Source organism: Mus pahari, chromosome 3 (genome assembly GCF_900095145.1).
Source record: "Mus pahari chromosome 3, PAHARI_EIJ_v1.1, whole genome shotgun sequence".
Lineage (NCBI taxonomy): Eukaryota > Metazoa > Chordata > Mammalia > Rodentia > Muridae > Mus > Mus pahari.
The window spans coordinates 45,038,109-45,064,660 of record NC_034592.1 but is presented as its reverse complement, the minus strand read 5'-3'; the positions used below and the strand labels follow the sequence as shown (position 1 = coordinate 45,064,660).

Here is a 26,552-nt window from a genome sequence, read left to right as displayed (position 1 = left end):
CCCTTCTGTTTGTAAAGGACATTTTTTTTTTTCAATCTCTGCTCCTGTGGTCTCTCCACTTTCTCCCTGTCCCCCTCTTAAAGGGAAGCTTGTGGTTATATTTAGGGCCCACCAGGATAATCTAGGATAATCAGCTCACCTCCAAATCCTTATTTAATTGCATCTGCTGAGCCCCTTGTCAAGTAAGCTGTACTCCCAGGTTCTGGAGTTAAGGATGTGGACATCTAGGTTTTGTTTTTTCAAGGATTTTTCTTGAGAAGGGGAAGGACTATCAGATAGTCGGAGCTGGCTCACTCTCCTTTTTAGTATTATATTGATATCCCTACCGAAGCACATCATGGATTTCTTTTCTTGAAGGACCGTGTCTAGTGCCATTTCTTCCTCTAGCTTACAAGCTCAACTTCCTATCCTCTTCCTATTCCAAAGGCCATTTTCCTTGCTATCTCTTGAAAACTTGATGACTTCTGGTGATAGGAGTCAACTCTATCAAGGTTCTAGGAGTCAGACACTGCCAGCAGGGCTGTGCTCCTGTTGTGTGACTGGAGAATCCTTTCTTGTTCTTTCTAGCTTGATCCAGTTTTGCATAGCTTGTGACTGGATAACTCCAGTCTGGGCCTCCCTCTTCACCGTCTGGTTCCTTCTCTCCCTGCATCTTCTGTAAAGACCCTGTCATCAGACTTAAAACCCACACAGATAATCCAGGATCATCTCAGCCCCAGATCCTTAACCTAATTAGCGTAATTAATTTGTAAAGACCCTATTCCTAATAAGCTCCGTGTAAGTCAGGCCTGTTGTGGCTGGGACGGATATCTGAGAGAAACAAGTTAAAAGGGGCAAGGTTGACCGTGGCTCATGTGTCCAGAAACCAACAGGAGGTCACTTCTGGGCTTAAGTTCTTCATTGTACTCTCATGGCATCAAATTGTGAATCCATCAGTGGGATTAATCCATTAAGGAAATCAGCACTTGTAGTCATATCTTAAAACTTTGAACCCCTATTTGGGGTCCAAGCCTCGAGCACCCAAACCTTTAGGGGGCTTCTTCCATGAATGAAGTCATACCACATAGGATATGGACATGACTTCTAGGTGATACTAATGACCACACCCACACCACCTTAGCCTGAAGTCATGGAGCGTTTCTTTGACTGGGGTTCCTACGCCACCTTTTTGTTTGTTTTGTTCATGTCTTGCCCTCTTCCTTTTTGGTAGGCGCAAAGGAGCTGCCCCTTGTGTCTCCCAGCCCTTCAGTGAAAAGTCTGGAAAGGGAACAGAGGTGATCCTGCAGTGGATGAGCAGAGAAAAGCCTGGTAAGCTGGCTGGGACAGTGGCTTGGGAGGTCTGCTGGATGAAGTTGGAGGCCTATTTGGCAGGTACACTTGTCACTGTTACTTGAGAATTTGCCGCAGCATCTGCCTCTTGGAAGTCTTTAGTTTCCCTGGAATTGAATAATCCTTGCCAGTGGAGTTTGGCTTCATCCTCCTCCGTGTGGGGATGGTGGGGGATATACCATCCTGTCCACCATCCCCAGAAGATGCTTGCAGGCTCCTGAAGATGATCTCCCGCTGTGCCATGGAGGCTGCAGTCAGGGAGGGCAGCCAGGCATTCATAGGGGATGGTTGCTTCATTTCGCATCTCCGCACGCATAGGTGCTGTGTATTGCTTTCCTGGGAGCAGGGGTCTTTGACTGCTTTACTAATTATGCTCGGCTTTATTTGGTTTAATTTTAAGGTTATCAGTGTTTCGTTTTTCCCTTTGTCCCGAACGGATGCAGCCATTCTAATCCTCTTAAAGTGATAAAGTGACGCTGTACCTTTTTAGAACAAAAGCATTTGAAGGTGATTGATTTTAGCCTTCTTTCTTTCTTTCTTTTTGTTTTTTGGTATTTTCAAGCTGGTATTTAGTGATCAATTTCATCTTAAGTTTTATTATAATAGATAAATCCAGTGACTGATAAAGTCCTTGTAATGTAACCATTACTTAGAATGACAGTGTTCCATCACAATAGACACGCCCATAAAGTGTTAATCAGGTGCTGAGGAGTCCCAGTGGAGAGGGAATTGCAGAAGCTGCTTGTAATGCAGTGGACCAAGTGGTCTGGAGTGTTTGGCATTGTGGAGCTGGCCTGCTGGTCTAGCGCACCTTAGCAGTGTGATATTGGAGGAGTTATGTAACTACTGTGAACCTCAAGTGTCTTTAGCTATAAAAAGGAGATCGCTCATTGTACCATGGTGTATATTGGGAGGATTAAGGATAATAATTTGTAGATAGATCGCTAGCACACCCATGTGTGGTACCTGAGAACAATCAGAATTTTGTCTCCGCTAGTATTTCTTATACAGGAGAAGCTGAGGCAGAGAGGCAAATGATTTGGGGATGTTACATACTGCCTCCCGTAAGACTGACTTTGGTGGCGCACTCTAGGCTATGCCAGTCATGACAACAGTGCCCATGGGAATCTATCCTGTTACTTTGCAGTTGCCTCTCTGATCTGACCCACTTGATACACTGAGGTCTTTTTTGAGACTCGTCTTTCCATTGAGGCTTCTACCTCCAAACTCAATAGGGCTAGCTGGTTTAGAAGTGTTTTGATTAGCATGAAATTCCTCCCCCTGTGCTCCCACCTTCTCCCTCCCAACCCCCCATTTTTTGTAATGCTGGAGCTCACACTCATGACATTGTGCATACTAGGTAATCCTCAGCCTAAAATTATTTAAGGAATGACTGGTGAAGCCCAAGAGGTTTATCCTGTTTTGTGGGGCTTCTGTAACCTCGGTGTGATTAAACACGTTGTCCTTTGAACTAGGAAACCTGGAGTTCTCACGGAAGAGTCTCCGGTAACAGGTGAATTTCACAACAGACCCCTGCCCAGTGTGGCCATTTTCATTAAAAGGTTTCTGTGGATCATATCATTTCTGCTTAGCCCCCCCCCCCCCGTACAATATCATTTCTGCTGCTTTACCGGAAGTGAGAGGATACCAAAGATACTTATAGCATCTGGATGGGAAAATGCATGAACACTTGGGTAGGACAGGGAGTGAACTCAAAGGGCCCAGAATGCCCTCTGCACTCTGTGAAATTTATTGCTAGTATGATCTTTGCTAGGGGCAGGAAGTTGGTGGAAAAGATCTGTCTACACTTTGGAACACCAGTGTATGCAGCACTTTGGAAGGTCTATGTACAGAGTGTTGCCTTCGGCTCTGGATTACGGTGGTTCTTGTTTATTTGTTTATAAGAACAATATTCATAGCCAGGAATATTTCTATAGAGTGCTTCCTCCTAAAAGTCAAATAAACTCTGGGGCTCTGTGATTGTCTTAAAGGAGAAGGGCAAAGTTGGTCTTTTTCCTCTTCTTCCCCTTCTAGCGGTGTTGACCAAATTTATATTGTATAGTTTATTTCAGCCAAGGATGGGTAAGATGGAGGTAAGACCTAAGGCCTTCCATGGTGCTGAGTAGGCTGTGTGTACATCTCCTATTTTTGCCACGCCTGGTTGACTTTCTTGGGAGAAAGTCCTGGCTGTATTTCTGTAACCAACGGGGAGAGAGAATTGTGGCGCTGGCAGGTCTGCAGCCACGAGGATATTTATAGTTTGCTGTGAGTGGCTGGGAGTCCACCCTGGTCTGCATATGCCTTTTGTCTGAATGTTCTGGATGTTCTTGACCTGGACCCTGCCCTTGTCTGCCAGACAGTGGTTAATGATAAAGTGGACGGCTGCAGGATCCAGTGAGTGATGGCCTTGGCAGCTCATGGCATGCAGGTGCGCGTGCTGTGACTGGCCGGAGTGGCCAGCAAAATGGAGCTGTCCTCTCTACTGCCCTGCTCATGGCTTCTAGGGGTTTCTAGCCTCCCTGTAGCTGGACTTACTGACATGGACTGTGTGATCTGAGATTTATTTATTTATTTATTTATTTGTTTATTGAGACAGAGTTTTATTTTGTAGCCTACGCTGGCTTTAATCTTATGATGTCTCTTCGGCCTTAGCTGTGTAAGTACTGGGATTGCAGACCTAAGCCTACACACTAGGTTCCAGTCGATTTTCTTTATACCACTTGTTCCATTCGAAGATGTATAACACCAAAGGAGAAAATGCAGATCCCGAGCCTCCCTGGCTCATCTCTCCATGAATTCAGGTCAGACATCAAGACTCCCTTTACAGAGGGGTCTGAATTAGGCCGAACGTCCCATTTCTAGCTTACAGCAGGCAGAGGAGTTTCAATGTTTGATTTTGTCCTGGTTTTCATGAGAAGGTAGAAGGCTGTATATTTGGATGCTGTCAGAGGAGAGAGGGTGTGCGGGCTTAGTTTGCACTTTTGTAAGGCCTCAAAAGCTCAGGGAGGGGAACATTGAATGGCTGCTTCAGATCTGGGCTGACCAATGGCTCAACAAGTAGTATCTCTGGGACCTGTCTTCACCCCCTATTGCCCCACCTCCCCACTCCCCCTCCTGGTGCTCAAATTCTTCTTCTGTCAGACTCATTCTCAGACAGGATTTCCCTTTATGATGGGTGGGGTGCTGTGGCATAGTCCTTCCACATTCAAGCATTCTGAGGAAACCAAACTTTTGCTTTTCTAGTTGCTCCAGTAAAGCAAGTCACCATGGGTGGATCAGTCTACATCACATCCCACCCCAAATCCAGTTCAGTGTGCATGCTGGTTGATGTAGTCTCTCAGCATGGACTCAGAAAAGGAGCTCTTGGTATCCCAGGTTGGCGTCCTTACTGGAAAAGCTGGGTGCGGGTTGGACAGCTACGGCGGGATGGTTCTGTAAAGCACCCGTTGAGATCCTTCTTTATCACCAATGAGCACTAGTTTTGGGTCTTTTCCATTTTGTTGCCTTCTAAGAAGTAGTAATGTCTTCTGGGTAAGTCTAGCTTTCCCCAGAAGCAGAGAGCTGAGGGATGTGCTGCTGGTCTGGGCTGACACAAGATGTCAGGGTATCAAAGGATGCTGTGCTCGGTGGCTCTGTGCTATGAGATAGCTTGGCGAGCGCTCACACTTCACCAGTACATCCTAGATCGGTGTGGGAGGGCCGTTCCCCACAGGTTGTGTTTGCCTCTGAAAAAAACGTATGTTCCAATTCTATGTGGCCATTCAGATTCATTTCTGGTGACTGCCTTGTCACCTTGGGGCTGGGGATCGTGGAGGACAGGCAGTGTTTTGGCAGCGCTTCAAGCCTGGAGCAGCCTCCTGCAGCCAGTACCGTAAGCTGTATAATTTGTCTACGGAGGCCTATGCATTATAGAGATGAAAATTCCTTCCCTGACAGCATTCATTGCTTAGCATGCAGCAATTTGGCTGTCGGAAACAGCTGGCCCTGCAGGGTAGGACAATAGAAAGTGGAGAGCCCAGAGAGGCGGCCCTTACTCAAGCCCCCCACTGCGAGAGGATCACGTTACCTTATGGAGACTGTCATTAGGCCCAGCTTCCAGGGAGCACCAGCCTGTAGCTCAGACACTCGGTGACTTTCCCTTCCTCATTTCTCCTGAGTGGAAACAATAACAGAAAAAGGAAGAGGGAATGGTTAACTTTTGCTGAGACCCCGATGTTCAGTTTGGGGGCGAATGAGCATTTCTGGGCAAGCAGAGGCTTCTAACCTTCCGTGGCTGGTCGTGGACACAGTAGAGTGGGGGAGGGGAGGGCGGGAGGGATGGCTTGGCACCTGTGTGTTGGACTTCTTACATTTTTATGGTCTGTTGACTTAAGGTCAGTGTTGGAGGGACCTACTCTTGGGTCCCTGTCAGCCCTGTTTGAGCTTGCGGTGCAGACAGAGCAGGACACGCATGTTTTCCTGACAGCAAGACTGAGGGGAAGGGACCAAGGGCTGAGTGGCTGCAAGCTCCTCCACCAGTGTGAACTGGAGTGTGGCTGGCTTTGGTGGGCTGTCCCATACTGTAGAGACTTCTCAGAGTGTGATCTAAGGAAAAGGGCACTTCAGCTGCGAAGGAGACAGCGGTCCATGACAAAAGGATATATTATCTGGGTTTAATGACACCAGGTTTTCCTGTTAGTTCCTACATTAGTGATGGGCTCACTGAGATGTTGTATAGATAGTCCTTGTATTTACCCTTTCTGAGGAAAAAAAAAACATTTTAAAAAAGAATCTTCTAAGTATTTTTTTTAAAATTGGACTTTTTAGCAAGGATATTTTCCAATATATCATTTTCTCACCATTTCTTTCTTCTGTTTTTAAATTTTCTTTTGCTTGTTTTTTTTTAAGAAACGCTACACGTCAAAATGGCAATAGCCTTGCTACAGTTCAGAGTGATACTGACTGGTCCCAGTGTCTTTTTTGAGACCACCAGCAGCGTTTCAGTCCAGGGTGGCTCAAGAGAAGTTTGCCTGTTGGGGATTTATTGGTTGTTCAGTGGAGTCTCGAGCTGTACTTTTTCACCTTCCCCTCTATATCTGTTTCCTTTCTACAGGATAGAGCAGGAGTTTCCCAGATGTTGTTTGGATTAAAGAGCTTGTGTCTGGGGGAGGGAGAAAAAGCTTTCTTAATGATAATAACAGAGTCAGACTGGCTGGTTCTGTACTGACAGGAAAAAGGGGAGATAAAAACTCCATTAATGGTGTGTGCATTGCCTCAGTAGCCAGTAAAACAAGGCTGTCCTCACTGGAAGCCAGGCCCAGATTGGCAGTGCTTCTTGCCAACTGCGGGAGACGACAGCTGCAAAGAGGGAGGAAGTATTCCCAGCCAGCAGCTGCTCTCACTGATTGGCTGGGGGGCGGTTCTTTTGTTTCTTTCCCCTCCCCCTCCCCTCCCCCTCCTCCTGCTCCCCTTCCTCCTCCTTCCCTTCCTCTTTATCCTCCCCAGTCCTTTCCCCTCCATTCTCCCTCCTCCTCCTTTTTGCTCAATTTCCACGACGAGCCCCTCTTAATGTTCACTGTTCCAGAAATTGAACCACATCTGATTAAAACTTAATGGTTACCCATAGAACCAAGCTGGTTGGCAGTTTTTAAACTATTTGTCTGGGTTAGTTCAGGTTTGTAAACAGAGAAATTTATATAAATGCTATTAAAAAAATTCGCACTCTTTAAAGTTTGATAGAAGAATCACAGAACACATTACATTGTGTTCCCTTCCTGGTATGGTTGAATATCCCTCATGAGGTGGTTTACAGGTAAACGTGCTGACCCCTAAGCCTGATTACTTGAGTTGGATTCTGGGCATTTACCAGAGAAGCGGACCACAAAGGTTTTCCTCTGGCCTCTGTAGGTGTGTTGTGGTATCACACAGGACTGGGTACATGTGATGTGTGAGTGCATACACCCACAGACACATAGATATATCCACACACACACACACACACAAATGTAATAATTAAAAAAACAAAACAACTAACCATCCTATTGTGTCATTCTAGAAGATAATAGAATGATGTCAAACGTTGGTCTCATTGGCACTCATTCTGTGTTCCTTAGCCTTAGCTCACATGAAGCCTTCCTTAGGCGCCTTCCACACTGGGCTCTGTGTTGAGGGGAACACACTTTCTCAAAAGCCCTTAGATTTCCAAAGGAGGAAAGAAAAATTGTACTGTACTGAAGAGGTAGGCAGTCCTGTCTCTTCAAATGAGGCGACTGAACAGCTGCCTGTTGTTGCCTGTAGGTTTCCAGTCCAGGTTAATTTGCCCCTTTTCTATTTTGAAAATGCTGGGAAGTTGACGTCCTTAGCTTCATTTTGTAGGTGAAAGAAACAGGAACAAATCCCCAGTTACAGAGTCTCCTCTTCATGGTCATGGCGGAATCTGGAAGGAAAGTATTGTGCCCACGGTTGGATATTTTTGATACACAGTTGCAGTGGACATCGGTGAAGGGTTGGATGTCCCCCTGCATACTGCCTGAGGATGGGGACCTAGGACCCAAGAGTTTAAGCCTTTCTGTTGCCAGAGGATAGCAGTTGAGAAGGACAGGGTGCATACCTAGGCGCTATGGGGGAGATGATTCTGTTCTGGTAAATATTCTTATGTGCACGTGTGTGTGTGTGTGTGTGTGTGTGTGTGTGTGTGTGTGTGTGTGCGCGCGCGTGCGTGCGTGCGTGTGTGTACGTGTGTGTGTGTGTGTGCGCGCGCGCGCACATCACAACACACCTGTGGAGGGCAGAAGACAATTTGTAAGAGTTGGTTCTCTCCTTCCGCCACGTGGTTTCCGGGGACTGAACTCTGATTCTCACACTTGGTGGTAAGTCCTCTTTACCAGATGAACCCTTTGGCTAGCGCTAAGGGAGGTGGATCTGGTGGAAAATACCTGGTGACTTAGTAATGAGGCAGATTTGTTTATGCCCAGGAGATATCTGGCAGGAGGAGTCTGAGACTAGAAAGAGAGAGAGAAGAGAGAGAGTGTGAGAGAGAGAGAGAGAGAGAGAGAGAGAGAGAGAGAGAGAGAGAGAGAGAGAGAGAGAGAGAGAATTAAGGAATATTTTGAGATGCAGCCCGCCTTTCTTCCATGGGAACTGCTTTCTGACTGCGAGTTATCCCAAAGTTTCTTACTGCAAACCTTTCTTCCAAAGGCCACTCGCGGGCTACACCATGAGGGCTAGCATTGCCAAGCATGGCTCTGTTTACCTTTTGACTACAGACGGGCAAAGTAAGATCTGTGAACAAACTGCTCTTTTAGACAGGACCTTTATGGTACGCATCCTGGGAAAAGTGCAGAACTTTTCCCTCCTGTAGTTTTTATTTAGATGGCAAACCAAAGGGGCTGCTCTGAGGAAATGTAACCCACTGGCGATTGATATTAGATAGTGACTGGCCTTTGACGGGCCACCGGAGCTCTTCAGTGAAGATTGTCTAAATGTCAGGGCATGGCTGTCAGTTTTGTATGTTTCAAGAACTTGGGTGAGTTCCAGATGTGATTGTCTGTCTTTCTATACTTCATAGACATTTAAATGGGTTCAGAGTATTGCTGGTAGATGGGTGTGTGTCCATATTGATGAAGAAGAGTAATGTGTGTTGAAGACCTGGCTGGCTGGCTGGCTGGCTGGCTGGCTGGCTGGTGTGGCTCAGGTTTCAGTCCTCTGTTTGAGAGCTGATGCCAGGAACCTGAATAGGACTGGGGGATGTGAATAGGAACGCACACGCAGGGGTTATTAATCTGAAGGGTTGCCTTTATTCTGCTGGTAAACACTCCCGGTCAAGGGCTCCTGGCTCTTGCCATTGTTTTTAGCCCAGCTGTGGGCAGAGCTGGGTTGCAGTCCATTGTGAGTCTTGCCAGGTGATTTATTATTCATAGTGGAAGTGAAGATGATCCAGTAGGGCTGAGTCAGCATCCGCCTCTCCATGCCTTCTGCCGTGGCTCTCAGACTGGGAGAAGTCAGCAGAGGCAGGTTGGAGGGACTGCCAGGTTTTGTTTTGTTTTGTTTTGTTTAAAGTTGATAAAAGTGAAATCTATTAAGGAAAGGAAGGAAATGAGTGTTATAAAGGTCAGGGTTATGGTCACGGGAGTGTTGGTAATGGTGATAGCTCACCTTGAAATGGCGTTTCTTCCTACCAGGCTCTGTTCTGAGGGCTTTCTTTATATGTATTAGCTCATGTAATTCCTATAATAACTGTGCCAGGCAAGCATGAGTTTTAATCTAATTTTACAGATGAAGGAAATGAAGACTATGTAGTCAGTGCCCATGGCCTAGGAGGCAGCAAATGCAAAGGCTGGAATTCTAACTCCGGCTGTCTGGCCTCACGCTGGGTTTAACTGGTACCAGGGAGGAGAAGGGATTATGACGGAGGAGTGTGCAGCGTGCTGGCCATTTCCTTGAAAAACTGAACAAAACATGAGGATCTTACTGTGTGCTTACATGGTGGGAACTGAAAGGCAGCTCCAGGGAGCCCCATTTATCCTGCATAGGCACTGAACCTGTGAGGTGCTGCTTCCAGGCCTCCCTCCTAATATCACCACACTGGATTTTAGCATGTAAAGTTTCTGGAGTTCACAAACATTCAGACCATGCCATTGACTGAAAAAAATACTCATAATTCAATGTGAGTGTGTGTATGTATGTATATCCATGTGTATGTGTATTATATGTGTGTGTATGTATGTGTGTATATGTGATGCATATGTGTATGTGTATATATGTGTGTGTGTATGTGTGTGGACAATTATGTCTGTATCCATGAATTCATGGAGTGTATGAGGCACAGTAGTGCAGTGACTACCATATGAGATCCTTGGTTCCTTTACCAATGAACCCCAGAGGTGGGAAGCATTCATCTTTTTTTAGAGAACTTCCTTGGGTATTTCCAGCGCACACTGGACCCTACTTCTGTGGAGTACTTGGATTTATTTATCTCGCTCTTAGTCAGGCAGACAAACACAGGAGATATGTGTTAAAGATTGGATTTGTCTTTGCCAAGGGTGTCAGGAGTTGACTTTAATTCAGAATTTGGTGTGTGTTGACTTTAATTCAGAAGTAGAATATGGGTATATTTTATTTGTGTGTGTGTGTGTGTGTGTGTGTGTGTGTGTGTGATTGGAAAGTCCATCCAAAATTATATTTAAAATAAAAAAGTTTCCAGGCACATCTGTGGCCACAATACTGTTTATGTATCCAAAGAGCGTTAACAATGGGAGGAAACTTCATGGAGTGTTAAGCCCGCTTAGGGCTGGTGATAAGTTCTAAGAGGCTCAGTAGAGCCAGTGGAGTGTCTTGTCTTAAAGTAAGCCTGGCTGCAGGACTCTGTAGGCACAAGAAATGCGAGTGCTCCAGCTCAAACTCCAGGGAGGACTCTGGGCCCTTGATGCACTCAAAGTTACACGGAGTAGCTAGCTTTTTCTTCCCTGCCAGTGTTAGAAGCAAAGGAGCCATTCCCAAACCCCAGAGATTAACACTCCCCTTTGGGACCTAAAATGTAGAAAGGCAAAGTCGGAGACAAATGCTCGTGCAATGGACTAGGGCTTAGTCGTCTGAAACAGACAGAGGGTTTTTCTAAGAATTGTTGACAGTACTGAGCGATTAACATAGAGACTGCTAAGGTTATCTCCTTTCTGTATCCATTGTCCTTTCATGTCCTGTCTTTAAAGAGTTAAATATGTATGTATGTATGTATGTATATATGTATGGCTGGGTATGTGCTTGGGGATCTGTTTGTGAGTGGGGTGCCCACAGAGGCCACAGATGAGGTTAATTACTGGCAGTTGTAAGCTGCACAGCATGGGTGCTGGGAACCAGCTCAGAGGCTCTGACAAGTTCCAAACCACTGAGCATGTCTGCAGCCCTTCACATCCCGTCTCAATGGAAGCAGTTCTGAAAGTCTGAGCTGTATTTTGCCCTGCCTATCTATGAGGCTCCACTTTCTGCCATATCCCCATATAGCCACTGGGAAGGACCAGCGGGCTCCATGTCCAGTGACCCTGCTGTTTTGGAAAATCCTTGCCTGACTCCTTCTCTTCCACCTACTAAACTCAGGTAGTCTCTGGGCACCCGGGACTGGAGGATAGGGGAAGCCAACTTCCGCAGATGGTGCCGGTTAGTTGTGAGTTTCTGTCTGTTGGAACTTCATGGAGAGCATTAGCACCTGGGGAAACATTGGGATAAAAAGAGTATTTCTAGTTTTTTCTTGAATTAAGATATTTCATTTTGTCCGATGGTTTTGTGGATTAAATCTAGGCCCTTGCATGTCCTGGGCAAGTGCTCTCTGTCACTGAACTTATACCCCACCCCTTGCATTTCTTCTTAGACTCAGGTATAGTATAAAGTTCACACACACACACACACACACACACACACACACACACACGTACATTTGTGTCTTAGGGTTGTTATTTCTATGATGAAACCCCATGATCAAAAGCAACTTAGGGAGTTGAGGAGTTTTTTTTTGGGCTTACGTATCTTGAATCACAGTCCATTGAGGGAAGCCAAGGCAGGCGCTCCAACTGGACAGAAACCTAGAGGTACATGCCGATGCAGAGACCATGGGAGAGTGCTGTTTATCTGCTTGTTCCCCATGGCTTGCTCAGCCTGATTTCTTATAGAACCCAGCACAACCAGCCCAGGTATGGCCCTACCCACAATGGGCTGGACCCTTCAATATCAATCACTAATTAAGAAAATGCCCTACAGGCTTGCCTTCAGCCAGATCTTATGCAGGCATTTTCTCCATTAGGTTCATTCCTCTCAGATAACACGAGCTTGTGCCAAGTTGACTAAAAAATAAATCTAACCAGTTTATACAAATGCATGTACTTTTTTTTTTTTAAATCATTGGACAAAAAGAGATCATTTTTATTAAGAACAATACCAAAACCTTTGTGAAGTTGGTTGTGGTGATGCATACCTATGATCTCAGTACTTGGGAGGCTGTAACAGGAGGCTTGCATGTTTGAGGCCAGCCACGGTCATGCAGCAAGTTCAAGGACAACCCAAGATACATAGCGAAACACTCTCAAGTGACTGAGCAGTCACTCAAACCAAATCACTCTGTGAATGAGGTTCTGAACCGGAGGGTATAACCCTTGCCTGGCATGCACAAGGCTCTGGGTGATTTCCTAATTTACATTAGTCATTCTGCCACCTTTGGGAATTGGGTTATTGATGGTAAATATAGATCGTTCCTATCAATTGTCAGGTAAGATGCGTCTTCAGAGACTGAACATTGCAAATGGCCAGAGAGGCAGAGCTTCAGCTCGAGCTGATGTAAATTAAGCACAGGTGTGGAAGCTGGAGGCTTGTGATGAAGAGTGTGAATGTCACCAATAGCAGGCATGTTTCATTTTTTTAAGATGAATCTATCAAAATGAGGCAGGGTGCAAAACTACCCTAATTAATAATAACCCCAAATCAAGAGCCTGTCATACTCTTAGTGGACTGAATGCTTAATGGCATGAAATTAAAGTATGGAAAAAAAACATCTGTGCTTTGTGGTTACTGATATAAAATTGCTTGCGATATGGAAGCTGGGTATTCAAGTAGCAAAGATAATGTAGTCTTGGTAATAGCGTGTATTAGGGAAATAGGCCTATCTCTAGCCTTTCGCCCAAATTACTTCCTCTTTGAAGTATCATTGGATCTTTACAGCACCTCCTGAGGGGTTTCTCCCAACTCTGGTAGATGAGCTGCAGGCCCCCTTATCCCTTCTTTTAGTTGTCTCCCAATGCCTCACATGCTGTCCCATGTTAATTATATCAGCCTGTAGCCCTCCCCTGATGTACAGATACACACAGCATGGCATACACCATCGGGGGTGGGGAGGAAACTGTAATGAGCATACCATTGTTAGGCTATGTGTTCATCAGCTTTCCTTTGCTGTGACAAAATACCGGAGGTGATCGGCTCTTAAATAGGAAAGGTTCATTTTGGCTCACAGTTTTATTCTGTGCTTGTTTAGACTTAAAGTAGCTAGGTAGGTTTTGATGGGAACACAGTGAATGGAAGAGGTGTGTTCACTGTTGGAGTGAGGGTAGGGGATAAGTACAGGTGACAATGTCCCCTGCAAGGATATGCATCCCAATAACCTGATTTCCTTCCCCTTGGCCTCCCTGCTAAAGATTCCACCAACCCCTAATAGGGTGACAGACTGGTCCATGTCTTTAATACATGGGGCGTTGTTACTTACAACCCATAGTGTACAAGACGGAAGAATACAACTCGTCTCACTGCAGACCCTTTACTTCCAATGTGGTGAGCACACTGGAAGGAGACCAGTGAGAGACGGCTTGGGTGCAGGAATTGTATGGGGGCATGGCTCCAAAGGACCATCTCAAGAATAATTTTCTGGGAAAGAAAATGAGCAGTTTTCTTGTAAGATGAAGCATCTCCTTTCTTAATTTTACTGACAGCATCTTAGTTTCCAGTAACATCGCATCATTAGCGTGATGTCTGAGGGTTGCTCCCAGTCCTGCCCTCTTCTGTGATTTAGAAAGATTAGGTTCTACTAGAATAGACAGTAGCTCTTTGTTCTCCAGTGTGAGTGGAAGCCATGGGTGAGTGTCTATGTTTAGTGTTCATTCCTTTTTGTATAAAGTAAGAACTATTTGTAGCTCATTTTCAGTAAGTTAGCAATGGAATGTATGTATGTATGTATGTATGCATGCATGTATGTCTGTATTGCTTTGACTTAAAAGTGAATACAACATTAAAAGAGGATTCCAGAAGACCTACTCCCTTTTTACCATTAGCGTAACTCTTTCTCATCATTTATATTTTTGGAGGTTTTCTCACGCTTTGAATCTGTCATCAGGATATACCAGTTGATTCATCAACATCTGTTAAGGAGCCGTCGCCATTTAGAAGATGGTTCCTGATGTTTCGCAGGTGAAAATACCACTTGTATTTGACAGTCCACAAATGCGCAAGGGAGATGGAGATGCAATTGAAAAGGTGTAGAGCGATCTGAGTGCCATGGTAGTGGAGTGTGAGAGTGTCTGGTGAGAGGGCACAGATCTTAGAGAGCATGTGGACTTGGGCTTCAGCAGGTGAAGCTGGAGCTGAGCTGAATTAGTGGACTTCGCCAGATTTCCAGGAAACGTCATTCCAGGCAATCAGTCACACAGGTGGTTGAGATATTAACAGTGCCTAGCTTTGGGGGACTGCGTGTATTCTTGAGCCTGCGCGGGGCTGAGTCTGGCAGGCGTCCAGTTTTTCTGCATCTCTTTGGATCTTGTTGTTCACTTATCCCTCAATTGGTAAGCAAATTAAATTCCAAGCAAATCTTTGAGTTAAGAACAGCTACTTTACATGAAAAAATGTTTTTACTTTTTTTTTTAAATTTTTTATTTATGAGTGGGTTGTTGCCATCCTCAGTTCAGGAGAAGATTGGAAAACCATCTTTAATTAAAGAGCATCCCTTTTTAGTGTAATTCTTAAAGAGTCCTGCTGGCAATAGTAAAAGAAATATCTAAGTAGAGAAGCTTTGAGCTGGTGGGGTGTTTACCGACTCGGGATACTGCCACTCATGTAAGACGCAGTAGGTTTCAGAGAGGGCAAGTGATTTCCCAGAATCACATGCCACAGGCTCAGAGGGACGTTAGGTGACTGGTTCAGGGCTTGCTCCACTAGACCTTGCTAAGACATGTGTAACCCCACAGAGATGGAGACAGCGCCTATGTTGATACTTGATTTTTTTTCCCCTCTCCCCCTCCCCCCCCCGGGAATTATCATCGATCGATTCTTGATTTTTATTTTGTGTAAACTCACTGTACAGAGAGGGCTGATAAGTAAGTGCTTGCTGATATGTTTTGTAAAGGAGATGGCCCAGTTATAAAAACCTAAGATCGGTAAGTGAGCTCGCACAGCTGTCATCCTAACCTTTGGGAGGCTGGAGCAGCCAGGGACTGGGCCCAGACATAGTAGGACCCTGTCTCAAAACAACAGCAAACCAGACAAAATGATATAAAGAGCTTATGTTTCTCTTTATTTTTATTTATTTTTTGAGAGAGTGTTTTCATTTTATAGCCCAACCCGGCCTAGACCTGGGAGTAAGCTTTCTGCTTCGGCAACCTAAGTTTTGGGATCACGGGTATATGGCAGCACCCGTAGCGTTGAGGCTGTGTCTCTCACCAAGAGGCTTACAGGGTAGTTGTTTAGATTGTTCATTACAGGACTGGCAACTACTTACAAGGTCTACAGCTTGTCTGACACAATTACAAGGAGGTGTACATGCAAAAAGCAAGATTGCATAAATCATTGTTCATGCTTTATTTTTAACTTTATTGGATTTCCGCCCTCCCCCTCTTACTCTCTTGTTCTTGGCATAGGGTCAGCTGCCTTAGTAGCCGTGGGAATGTCTATATGTCTTTACACCCGTGGGCAGATAATAATTCCAACGAAAACAAGTAGGGTAGAACGTTGAACTGTTCTCCAGTCAGTGTTGTTGAAGCTTAGTGAGGGGAGTGACCTGATGAACATTTAGGTTAGTAACTGATGTACATATAGCAAGGAGGTTTAGGAACCCCTGGTTCTTTATGTTCCTGCTTTGAGTCTGTAGCTCAGGGTAGGACACACCACTGTGGCTCTAAGTATGAGTTTGCCATTGTGAGTTCATTTGTTTTTGTTTTTTTTTTTTTTCTCTGTAATTTAGACTCCGTCTAAACCCTATAGATTTCAATCTAGTGTGACATTAGACCAGGCGTTTGGCGATAGGAGAAAGATGTTGGATGTGTAGTCCCTGCCTTCAGGAGTGTCTTCCTTAGCACCCCGGAATAAAGCTGAGTAGATGCAAAATGCCAGACACCCCATTAGAAAACCAGAAAATCTGGTCTTGGCCCAGTGGGTGGCATCACTGCGAACTCTCTGTGAAGGTGCACTGAGATCAGGAGCTGATGAAAGCCTGGCTGTTGTTCTGTGTGAAGGTAATCATCCAGGATTACTGTGTTCCGGTGAGTCAACAGTTAAACCACGGGCACCTACCTTAGGGTGGGGGAGGGGAGTGCTGGGGTGGGATGCAGCCCTGAAAGCAAGCCCAACCCAACAGTCTGCAAAGGAATCTGCTTCCATTCAGGGGTAGTGAGTGGGTTGGGAGAAAGCACATGAACATTCAGACACACATACTATAAAAGTAGACACCTTTGGGCACAGATAAGAGAGACCAGGGCTGGGGAAGAATAGAAGAGTGAGTGACCTGTGTGGGCTGCCTGTCTTTTTTGTCTCACTAGACTCTATTCCTCTCTGAAGTCAAACCTCTTCCAATTGCGAGGAGGTAAGTTTGGGGTGGGGGTGGGCTTCCATTTTGGTCTCCAGCCTTTGTTATTAAGATTACATACTTAACTTATTCTATTGCGTGTGTATGAGTGTTTTGCATGTCTGTATACTGTGTGTCTGTCTGGTGCCTATGGAGGCCAGAAGCGGATGTTGGATTCCCTGGAGTTATGGCTAGTTGTGAGGTACCCTGTAGGTTCTGGGAACTGAACCACGGTCCTTTTGAAGAGCAGCAGAAAGAGCTCTTACCCACTGAGCCATCCCTCCAGCCCTGGCCTTTATCATTCCCTTTTTTAGGGTCTTAAGAAGTCTTTTGAGCTTCTTCTGGTGCTTATTGGACTCTCAGTCTTTCCTGTCCCCCTTTTCAGGTTTTTTTGTGTGGAACCATTTATAATACCTTCTTAAACACAGCAACCACAGATCAAAGTGGTCAGGGCTCGGCTTTTTCGTAATCCAGTTGCTGTAACTCTCATTATTATCTGTTTTCACTCCTTAAAGTGTTGAGTTTATAATAAACTGATAGTAATAAACCACTGAGCGCCATAGCTTTCAAATGTGGCCACTCTGCAGGGAAGTCACAATGCCAGCTTTGCCTGCACGAACTGTTGGGTCCGACCACGTGACAGACGGTTGGCAGGGCCGGGCTTCAACCCAGGGCTCCCGGGCAAGCCTGGAGCTCTACTGTGGCCTGTTGCCTTTGTTCTCTCAAGTTTCATCCTTGAACCTCTTTATGTTTCTGGCACAAGTAAATGGGTCTCTGGTTGGACACATGAAAAGGATTTTGATGGACTGCCAAACCACTTCAGTGGGGAGTTTGGGGGTTACAAAATATAAGCAGGTTATCTACAGAAGTGTAGTCTGGTACTTAATTACACCGAGTAATTAAGTAATCCACCATGAGTCCCCCTCCTCAGCCAAATTATACATTAAATTCTAGAGGAGAGTCTCTCTGATAGGCCTTAAGTCAAGTTCCTGGGAGTGTACAGCCATCCTCGTATCTTTGTCTGGTCTGCAGGCTGGGGGCAGACTTATGTGTTTTACCTGAAAACACCCAGGAGATTCTATTTTATTTTTTACATTGTGCCATCTTTCTCTAACCCTTTCTTTTTCTCCTCTTAGACATCTTACGTTTGCTTCCTACTCATTCGTCCATAGATGCATGCCTGGAGGGATGGTGGCGCTTCTAGGATTGAATTCTTCCCTATGACTTCTTGGATAGTGTACTATATCTGTTTTTCTAGAACCTAAGGGGGAAAAAGAATCAGTTATCAAGGGAATGGAAAATGCATTGTAATTCTTCTATGAGAGTTAAAAGAGCCAACACAGAGGCGTTAGTAGCTAAGAGGAATCTGCCGATGCCAATGTGAAGCAAGACTGAAAGGGTCCTGCGGGTTGAAGGATAGGATAGATGGACATCCTTTGGAGTCAGAGCAGGAGAGGCGTGTAGGAAAGACTTGGTCACGATTGCTTGTAGCTGTTGCTATAAGTGTGTGTTTGTGGCCCCGTCTGCTAGTCTTGGTGAGTCATCCTGCAAATAAAATCAGTTTAGATGCAAAGCATACTGTATACAAATCCTAAGTGCGGCGTTCCAAGAAGTAACTTCCAGAAGCAAAATACATCTTTAACTTGGCAGCTTCAGCACTCGGCTCTGTGTACTACTGTTAACGTAGCCCGTGGATTTGAATGTAGGTTATTGTATAGGTCAACAAACTTTATCTCCGAAGGGCTAGATAGTAAATATTTTACGCCTTGCAAGCCATAAGGACTCTGTCACAACTATCAGCTCTGCCATTTCAGTGTGAAAGCAGCCAACACACTATATGTAAAATGAACACATGTGTCTGTTCCAGTAAAAGTCTTATTTAGAAAAGCAGATTGTAGGCTCCATTTTGCTTGGTATTAGAATGCTATTCAGTAATGTTTGCAAGTGTCTACCAGACTTTAATATTTCTTATAGGCCATAACCTTTTGCAAATATCACCAAGTACGTTGTCTAATTTAACAGTGTCTTCATGGGTCCATGAGAAAGAAAAGTATGGATTTTATCATCATCGTCGTCATCATCGTCGTCATCATCATCATCATCATCATCATCATCATCATCATCATCACTGAGCTTGGTCTATATTGTGGTTCTCAGGCTGGTCTTCCATTCCTGGCTCAAGCTCCCCTTATTTCTTAGTCTTTGGGGTGGCTGAGGTGATCCAGGTGTCTGCAGCTCTATCTAATTTGTTTGGAAATAATTTAAGAATGATTTGTTTTTTTAATTCTAGAGAAATTTTTAGAAATACCTATATTTCCTCCCCAAATGCAGAGATTAAAATTTGTATAGATTTTGAAAATAAAGGAGTGTCTGCATTGCTTCGTACCCCTTCATGTGTCTAACAGTGGTGGACAACTTTTGGTCACTCTCCATCTCTTCCTCAGTCCTTTAGGGCTGCTGGTGTTCAGAGCATGTGACTTATGCTTTCTTTTTCTCGTTGAGCTGCTGGGAATTTTAGGAACTGGTTAATGTCCTTCTGCCTTCTTTACTTCTATCCAGAATTAATTCTTCTAGTAATGTTAGACGCAACCTGTCTCGCTTAGCCAGAATAGATTATTTTTGAAGGAGCCCTGAAGGCTGCATCACTAAGCTATTTACCCAGCCCCATAGTACCTTTGTGTTGGAATAAAAGGGCATGGTAGTGTCATGCAAATGATTAGTGCTTTTATTTGGAGTTGGTAGGTTTTCTAGTTTCCTTACTATGATACTATACCTAGTTAGGATAGGGACCCTAAGAAAATCATGTCTGAGCATTTAGTTCTATACAAAAAAAATTCAAGAGACAGTTTAAGTTAATGGCAATTAAGGGCCTAAACTTTTGGAGAGAGAAAAATATGGTTTCTGATCTTACATTTGAGAAACATGACCATGGTCATTTACTTAGAGTGTCTGAATGTAACTTTCTGATGTATAAGACAGGAATTATACGCCCATTCCTGTTTGCCATAGTTGATAAGATTAAATTGGCAACATAAATAATGTGATTAACTGGTGTCAGAGCTGAGTGTCTAGCCGACTAGATTCCTAGCAGCTCGCCAAGGTGAGAGCTATTTATATTTACTGTTTTATGGTTGGGGGGGGAGGTGGGGGAGGGAAGCTGACAAAGGTTAAATGATGTATGAAGGTCACAGCTTACCTACTTCCAAATCTATGTTCTTATATGATAGCCTATTTTGTTAGGTAATTTGTTTAGTAAGTGCTGTCATTTATTTAGGTAATATAGCTAGATGAATAGAATGCACAGGTAGGAGATTGTTTCAGGAAAGACAAAAACTCTCAATGTTTAGAAGCCACGACTGCTAGAATCCAAGGATACAGTTTTAACGAAAGAGTTGAGGCTTGTCCTGATTTTATCTTTCTGTTGCTTATTTTCCTAGTTGTAACTGTTCTCTGCATTAGCTCATTCTCAGGTGCCAGTGTCCCACACGGACTTCTAAATCCAATCATGCTCTTTTAAACTTCAGTACAACAAACATATGACCATGTTAAGTAGACAACATTGGAGTTAGAAAGTTGGATTGGCTTTCTCTCTTCCCCTCCCCTCCTTCACAGGAACTTGTCAGGATTTATGAGCTAGGTTTTCACATGGCTTGGTTAGCTGCCAGTGGCTAAAACTCATAGCCAAGCAAATATGTTGGCCAACCTTTTTAAGAAAAAAACCTTAGGCCTCAATAAAAGTGTGGTTCAAGCTGTTGTAGTTTGTTATATAATTATAGCACAGATTTTAATTAAATCTTCAGTTTGTATTATATTTGAAATGGCTCAAGGATTTGAATACAGCCCTTTTCATTTGCCTTTTTCATTTCTGCCCAGTTTGCTTACCAACATGAAGGTTATGTGTAGGCAGATAGGATCTCCATGGGACATTTGAAGACTTAGATGCTCAGGATTTGTTCAACACTTGAACTCTTTATTTTACCATCCTTGCAACCCTTTTTATTTTTACTAATTTAGTTTTTTAGATGTTATTTATTTCATGTGCATGAACGTTGGCCTGAATGTCTATGCGCATGGACCATTTGTGTGCCTGGTGCCTGTGGATGTCAGAAGGCAGCACTGGATCCTCTAGAACAGGAGTCACGGAGGGTTATAAACCAACATTCGGGTGCTGAGAACTGAACCCTGGTCTTCTATAAGAGAAGCAAGTGCTCTTACCTCCTAAGCTATCTCTCCAACCCCCTTACCAAATGTTTTTCTTATAGGACATCATAGTTTCGACTTCAATCTACAGGGCTTTAGATAGCCTGGAACATATGACAGTATACATTTACTTAAATTTACACTTAAATTTTATTTTGACTTTTATCCTGTAACTTTTGAGTGCCAACAGTATACTCAGTCTTGTGAAAGAAGAATGTAATATGTGATCTGCACCTGGTTTTAAACTGGTTTGGGGACAAGTTCACTTTACACCATATTGAATTGGGCACCATGTAAAATATACATACCCAAGAATTAGAATGAGAAAGACTTAGAAGATGCATTAATAGTCAGAGAAGGCTGAACGGAGGAAGGGAACGTGAACACCCTTGAAGGAATCCCATGTGGTAAAGACGACAGGTTGTAGGCCTAGTAGACCAGGGCAGGAAGTAGCACTGGTTTTTAAGCAGCGAATTACAAGACTAAACAAACAAACAAACGTCAGCATTAATTTATTATTTATTAGTTTTTTTTAATTGCTGCTACTGCTACAATCTTCTTTCTAATCTGAACCAACCAGGGTTGCAGGGGCACCATGTTCTTAGTAGCTGGCCAGTAGACATCACAATAGCTTGCCAGGCCTGTGTACAGCTTCAGCTGACCCACTCCTAAAACACAATGCAAGCACACAAGGCGGCCTTCTTCTGAACTCATCATATTTCCCTAGCACCAGAAGCCCAGAGAAGTTGGCATTTCAACAGCTTATGAAAACTCAGGGGTTTGTGGGAAGAATATTTTTAAGTGGGTACCACTGGAGGAATGACCACCACCCTGACTTTGTCACGTGATTGCCAGGAATGGCCAATTTCTGGTTGATGGCACTACAGAAAGATCTATTTTTTAACACGCCTAAACTTTTCTCCCAAGTGGATTGGGATCCTCGGCTTAAGCTGCAGAGAGGCATGGCGTGATAGCATCTGCGAAAGTTTTCTCTTGAATTCCAGGGTAGATGGAAGGTTTTCTTTTCCACATGGTTATTTAGGAATGCTGTATTGTAGGTTTGTTTTCTTCAGGGATTTATTTACACAAGAGCTCTCTTGGCAAAGCTTTCCTTGAGGTTAAAAACCAGGGAGCTGTTTTCTGAGGGCGAGTGTGGGATCTGGTGCTTTGACTAACGATCTGAATGGGAAAGTTTTGATTCTCATAGAAATTTCCGCTTCCTCTGGCAAACGGTGTTTTTCGTTTTTCTGGTCTTCCTAAAGGAAAAGGGAGTTTGGGTGGTTTTTGTTTTCCCTGAGTTATCTGGAGCCCCTTCCCTTCCGTTTGTGCCTGGTCCCCACCATTGTTTTTGGAGTCTTTGAACTGTACTATCTGCTACGGAGAATGTTGCTTGAAGGTGGACCAAATCCAGCAATTTCTCAGTACTTATTTAAGAAATTAGTTAGCTGGTACACTGTTGTCTTTAGTAAGGTCCTCCCTCCTAGGGAGGGAGGGAGAGAGACTTCATCTTATCCTGTATCCTGCTCAGACTTTTCCTTTTCCTTTCTTTTAAAATGTATGAAATAATATTCATAGCCATTTTCTGTTTGACTATCTCAGGATGGTTTCGAGTAGATGGCATATGGGCTTTAAAGCAATTTGACTTTGAATTGCTAACCTCTTACTGGGTTTGTGTCATTTATAAAAATATTTAAAGAGCATCGCAGCTCTCTGACCTCAACACATGCATATTAGCATTTCACTTTTTCCGTCCTTGCTTCTCTGGCTAATGGGCTGTCACTTGATGGTTCCAATGACGAAGCTCGTCAAGTGTACTTCCTTTCGCCAACACAGGAATTCGGAGATCTCTTCTGCTTAGCAGCTTTCTTTCTTCTCTTCCTCTGCAGCCTCCGGTGCTCTTGAGCTTGTCTGCCCATAGGAAGCCTGCTGGGGGGCAGGTCCAGCTTCCGAAGACTCCTGGAGCGCCTCTCCCATCCTCCTCTCCCTTGGAACAGTCAGTGCCTCTCTGCTGGAGGACCTGGACTGGGTGTGCCCAGGAGCTGGCTTGAACTGTAGCCCTATCAGGCTTTCCCTGGACCTCTCAGAAGAGTGTTGCCAGCCCCCACAGCTTTCCAACACCTCTTTTCATGCCATTTGGCACAGATCGAATTTACAGGGTAAGTTCTTTGCTACGGCGTTGATTTAGTTGTTTCACATAATTCTAATACAAGGAAGTTTGGGGCGGCTGGCTAGTTCTTAGTTCTTGCACTGTCTGAATGGCAAGGTCTTTTACTGGGTCACAGCTTCACATTCTTCAACTTTGGGTACGCTGTTGAAGTGCCACCAAGCATGTTCCTATATAGAACGTGCCTCTTGTCCTCGTTTCCCACGAGGGCCACAGTACTTTTTTTTTTTTTCCTTCCTCACCTTTTCCACATATTTACTATTTACTTAGAGAACTGTTTTATGTAGAAAACACACGTATCAACTGTTCTAAAACTGGTGAAACATGACTAGATGTCGTGGCTTCTCCCCAGCACTTGCTGTTTTGTAGGGTTTAATTTGGAGTGTGAGCAATGCTTCCTCGGTGTCTTCTCTATGACAGTAACAGGAAGAACCGGCCCTCCAGTGAGCCTTCATTTAAAGTGGGCGGGGAAAGCAGACCTCTCACCTCAGGGGACCAGATGAGCCAATGGCTGTTGACACTGGGCTCTTCGGGTTGTGACTGCATTTTCAAGGCCAGCTGAAGCATGCTTTGGGCTGCTATAAAGGTATCAGTTGTACCTCTTCTTCATTTCCCGGGGGCTAGTACTTTGTAAACTCTGATTCTATCCTTCCAGGGTCTTGAGCTATTCTTCTGCCTAGGCAAAGTGGTGTGAGTCTGAGTTGGTTTTAAGAGGAAGTCATGAATAACAGGGGTGCCACTGGGACCTTTCTGTTGTTGTTATTGTTTGTTTATTTATTTGCAGGGTGGAGGGGGTGGCGGCTGTAGTTAATCACTGACTCCCTCTGTCTCGGTTTTGAAACCGAGAGAAAATGACTGGGCTCAGTTGTTTCTCATGGTGTCCAAGAGTGAGAGGCTCATTAGAGGAGTTTTCAGATACCTTTCTTTGGGGATGAATATTCGTATTTTTTTATTATTGTGTAAAAAGTTGTTTTTTTTTTTTTTTTAAAACAGTTGTATAATTAATGCACACAGGTTTTAAAAGGCACACAAGAAGTGTGGGCTGAAAACCAAGTCTTTTCTGGTTTGCACAGACCCCAGCTAATCATCCAGCCACATACGCATGCGAACTGTAGCTTTGTCCCACAGTGGTAATGACATGTGAGTTTTGCCTCGGACAGTTCTCCCATATGTACCAGTGCTCTCTGCTCCTTTCCAGTGGGTGTGTAGTATTCCGTTGGAGGACTGGCTGTCATGGACCTAGGTAGTCGATACATGTGCAGATTATGTCCAGCTTTTCCCCTCAGGAACCAGGCAGCAGGGAATGGCCATGTGCGTGCGTGGTCTCATACACGCGTTACGTACAGCTGTGGGATCTGTTCCTAGCAGAGCCACCGGGGCAAGGAACATGCGCATTTTGATTTCCGAGGCAGTCTGTTGCCAGTTTTTCCGCCCACATTTGGAAAGTTTTAGATTTCTCCACAGAGGTGAGAACACCACTTCCTTGCACCTTTTGCCAGCCACAGTGTAACCGACAAACTGATAGGTGCAAATGTCAGTTTAGTGTCTCTGTCATTTTTCATCCTTCTTCTTTTAATGAACACGACACATCGTTCCCTGGGCTTAAGAACCAGTTCCGTTTCTGGCGCTGTTTCCTCTAAGTTTGTGTCTTTTGCCGGTTCTGCCCTCAGGCTCTTGACTTTTACTATCGGAATGCTGATTTCTTACAAGAATACGGATTTTCATGATCAGTTTGCAATTTCCCTTCCCCTGCTGCTTGTGGTTTGTATTGTTTGTAGAGCTCTTTGGTCATGTGTATAAAATTTTGCTTTGCTGATTATTAAACATTCCACGTGGTTAGATGTCTTCATTTAACACATATTTACATATTAAGATCTTATTCTATGTACACAGCTGTACAGTAGAAGAAAAAAGAAAAAGACTGCAGTTTTGATCAGTGAGACTTGGATTCCAGTGGAGGAGATAGTCGATACAGCCCAGGTAGATTTGTAGAGATAAATATACAGTCTGTCTGTCATTTTATTTTATTTTATTTTATTTATTTATTGGCTTTTTCGAGACAGGGTTTCTCTGTATTGCCCTGGCTGTCCTGGGACTCACTTTGTAGACCAGGCTGGCCTCGAACTCAGAAATCTGCCTGTCTCTGCCTCCCGAGTGCTGGGATTAAAGGTGTGCGCCACCACGCCCGGTCAGTCTGTCATTTTATGGTATCAGACATTTGTGTCAGTGAAGTCATTTCTCTCGGTGGCAGATTATGAGACTCTTGTCTGGCTTCCGGCTGTTGTGATGTGGTTCTTTGATTTAAGAGTTAACTCTTGCTAGGCGTGATGGCGCACGCCTTTAATCCCAGCACTTGGGAGACAGAGGCAGGCGGATTTCTGAGTTTTCAAAGTGGAATGCTATCTCTAATCCAATTTAATTTCTGTTTAGATGCTCCATTGGTTAGTGTGTGGCTGGCCCACTATAACCAAGGGACTGTAATATGCTGTGGTTCTAAGAACACAGACGTTGACTTTTTTCTTCACTGAACAGTCCCAGCCTGAAGAAAACATCTGGGCAGAACAGACAGGTCCACCTCTGTTGTGAAACCAGGGTTCCTTCTTTCCCATTGGCCAGGAGTGTCACTGTGGTCATTATCTGTAAGGTCTTATCCTGTCCCATCAGAGGCAGGAACAAAGGGGAAAGTTCAGGGCGAGTGTTAAGAGTTTGCAGAGTTCACTACAGCCTGTGGGTCAGTGACAACTTAGTCCTGTGGGCATGTCCAGCTTCAGGGGAGCCCCAGCAGCACTGTCTCTGCTTGCTACCAGGAAGGAGGGATGTTAGAGGAAAATCAGCTACTGACACATTGGCTTTGGTATTTCAGTGCCTTCCTGCTGCTGGCAGTCACTGCTTGGTCTTCTGGCAGAGAACTGTAGTCAGTTTACTAAATAGTTCCAGTTGTTTTATTTATTTATTGTCTATTTTCTTTGAAAATCCTCCCCACCCACTTTCTTTGACGTGGTTCCAGGCTGACCTTTAACTTGAGACCCTTGAGCCTCCTTATAGGCCTATTATCACCAGCCTTGGCTTTCATTTACATATGAATTTCCCTTTATATTTTGGGCTATTTCTGAGATTAAATGTAGTTTCATTAATTTGTACACTTAAAACCCTAGTGTACTTTCTTGGCTATGGCATCTCCCTGTCTTGTTTTGTCTTATAGGATCTTTATATTTGTTGTTTTATTTGGCTTACACTTTTTAAAAATATAGACATTTAAGAGAGTCATATTCTAATCACCATTTCCCCCTTGTAACAAAGAAAGCTGCTAATAGAGTGGGGTTTGATTTAGACTTTGTTAGAGGGGCTCATATGTTCAGGGTGTTAATTTTGGTGATCGGGTTGCATAGCCACCTTGGGGAACACTGATGTGGATGCCAGTCCTTCTGTGTCCTTGGACACTAGAAACTGACATCATTGAAGTAGGTAGGAGGAGTAAGGACCAACTTATGTGGCATGGTGTTAATTTCATATTAATAAGTGATTTCTGCTTATAACAAGGAAACTGGTACTGATTTTTCAATTCTATTGAAAATA

General features: G+C 44.2%; 1 protein-coding gene across 4 annotated transcripts in view; it reads left to right on the top strand.

Moving 5' to 3' along the window:
* Window positions 1-26,552, top strand: part of Acvr1 (activin A receptor type 1) — a 124,736-nt gene that overhangs the window by 28,875 nt on the left and 69,309 nt on the right. Inside the window, exons 2-4 of one of the 4 annotated variants that reach the window (XM_029536145.1) lie at window positions 1,211-1,308; window positions 22,699-22,968; window positions 23,397-23,562. The gene's annotated coding sequence lies outside the window, so the exon portion shown is untranslated. The remainder of the gene's footprint in view (window positions 1-1,210; window positions 1,309-22,698; window positions 22,969-23,396; window positions 23,563-26,552) is intronic. The other 3 variants (XM_021192491.2, XM_021192493.2, XM_029536144.1) reach the window with 3 other exon arrangements.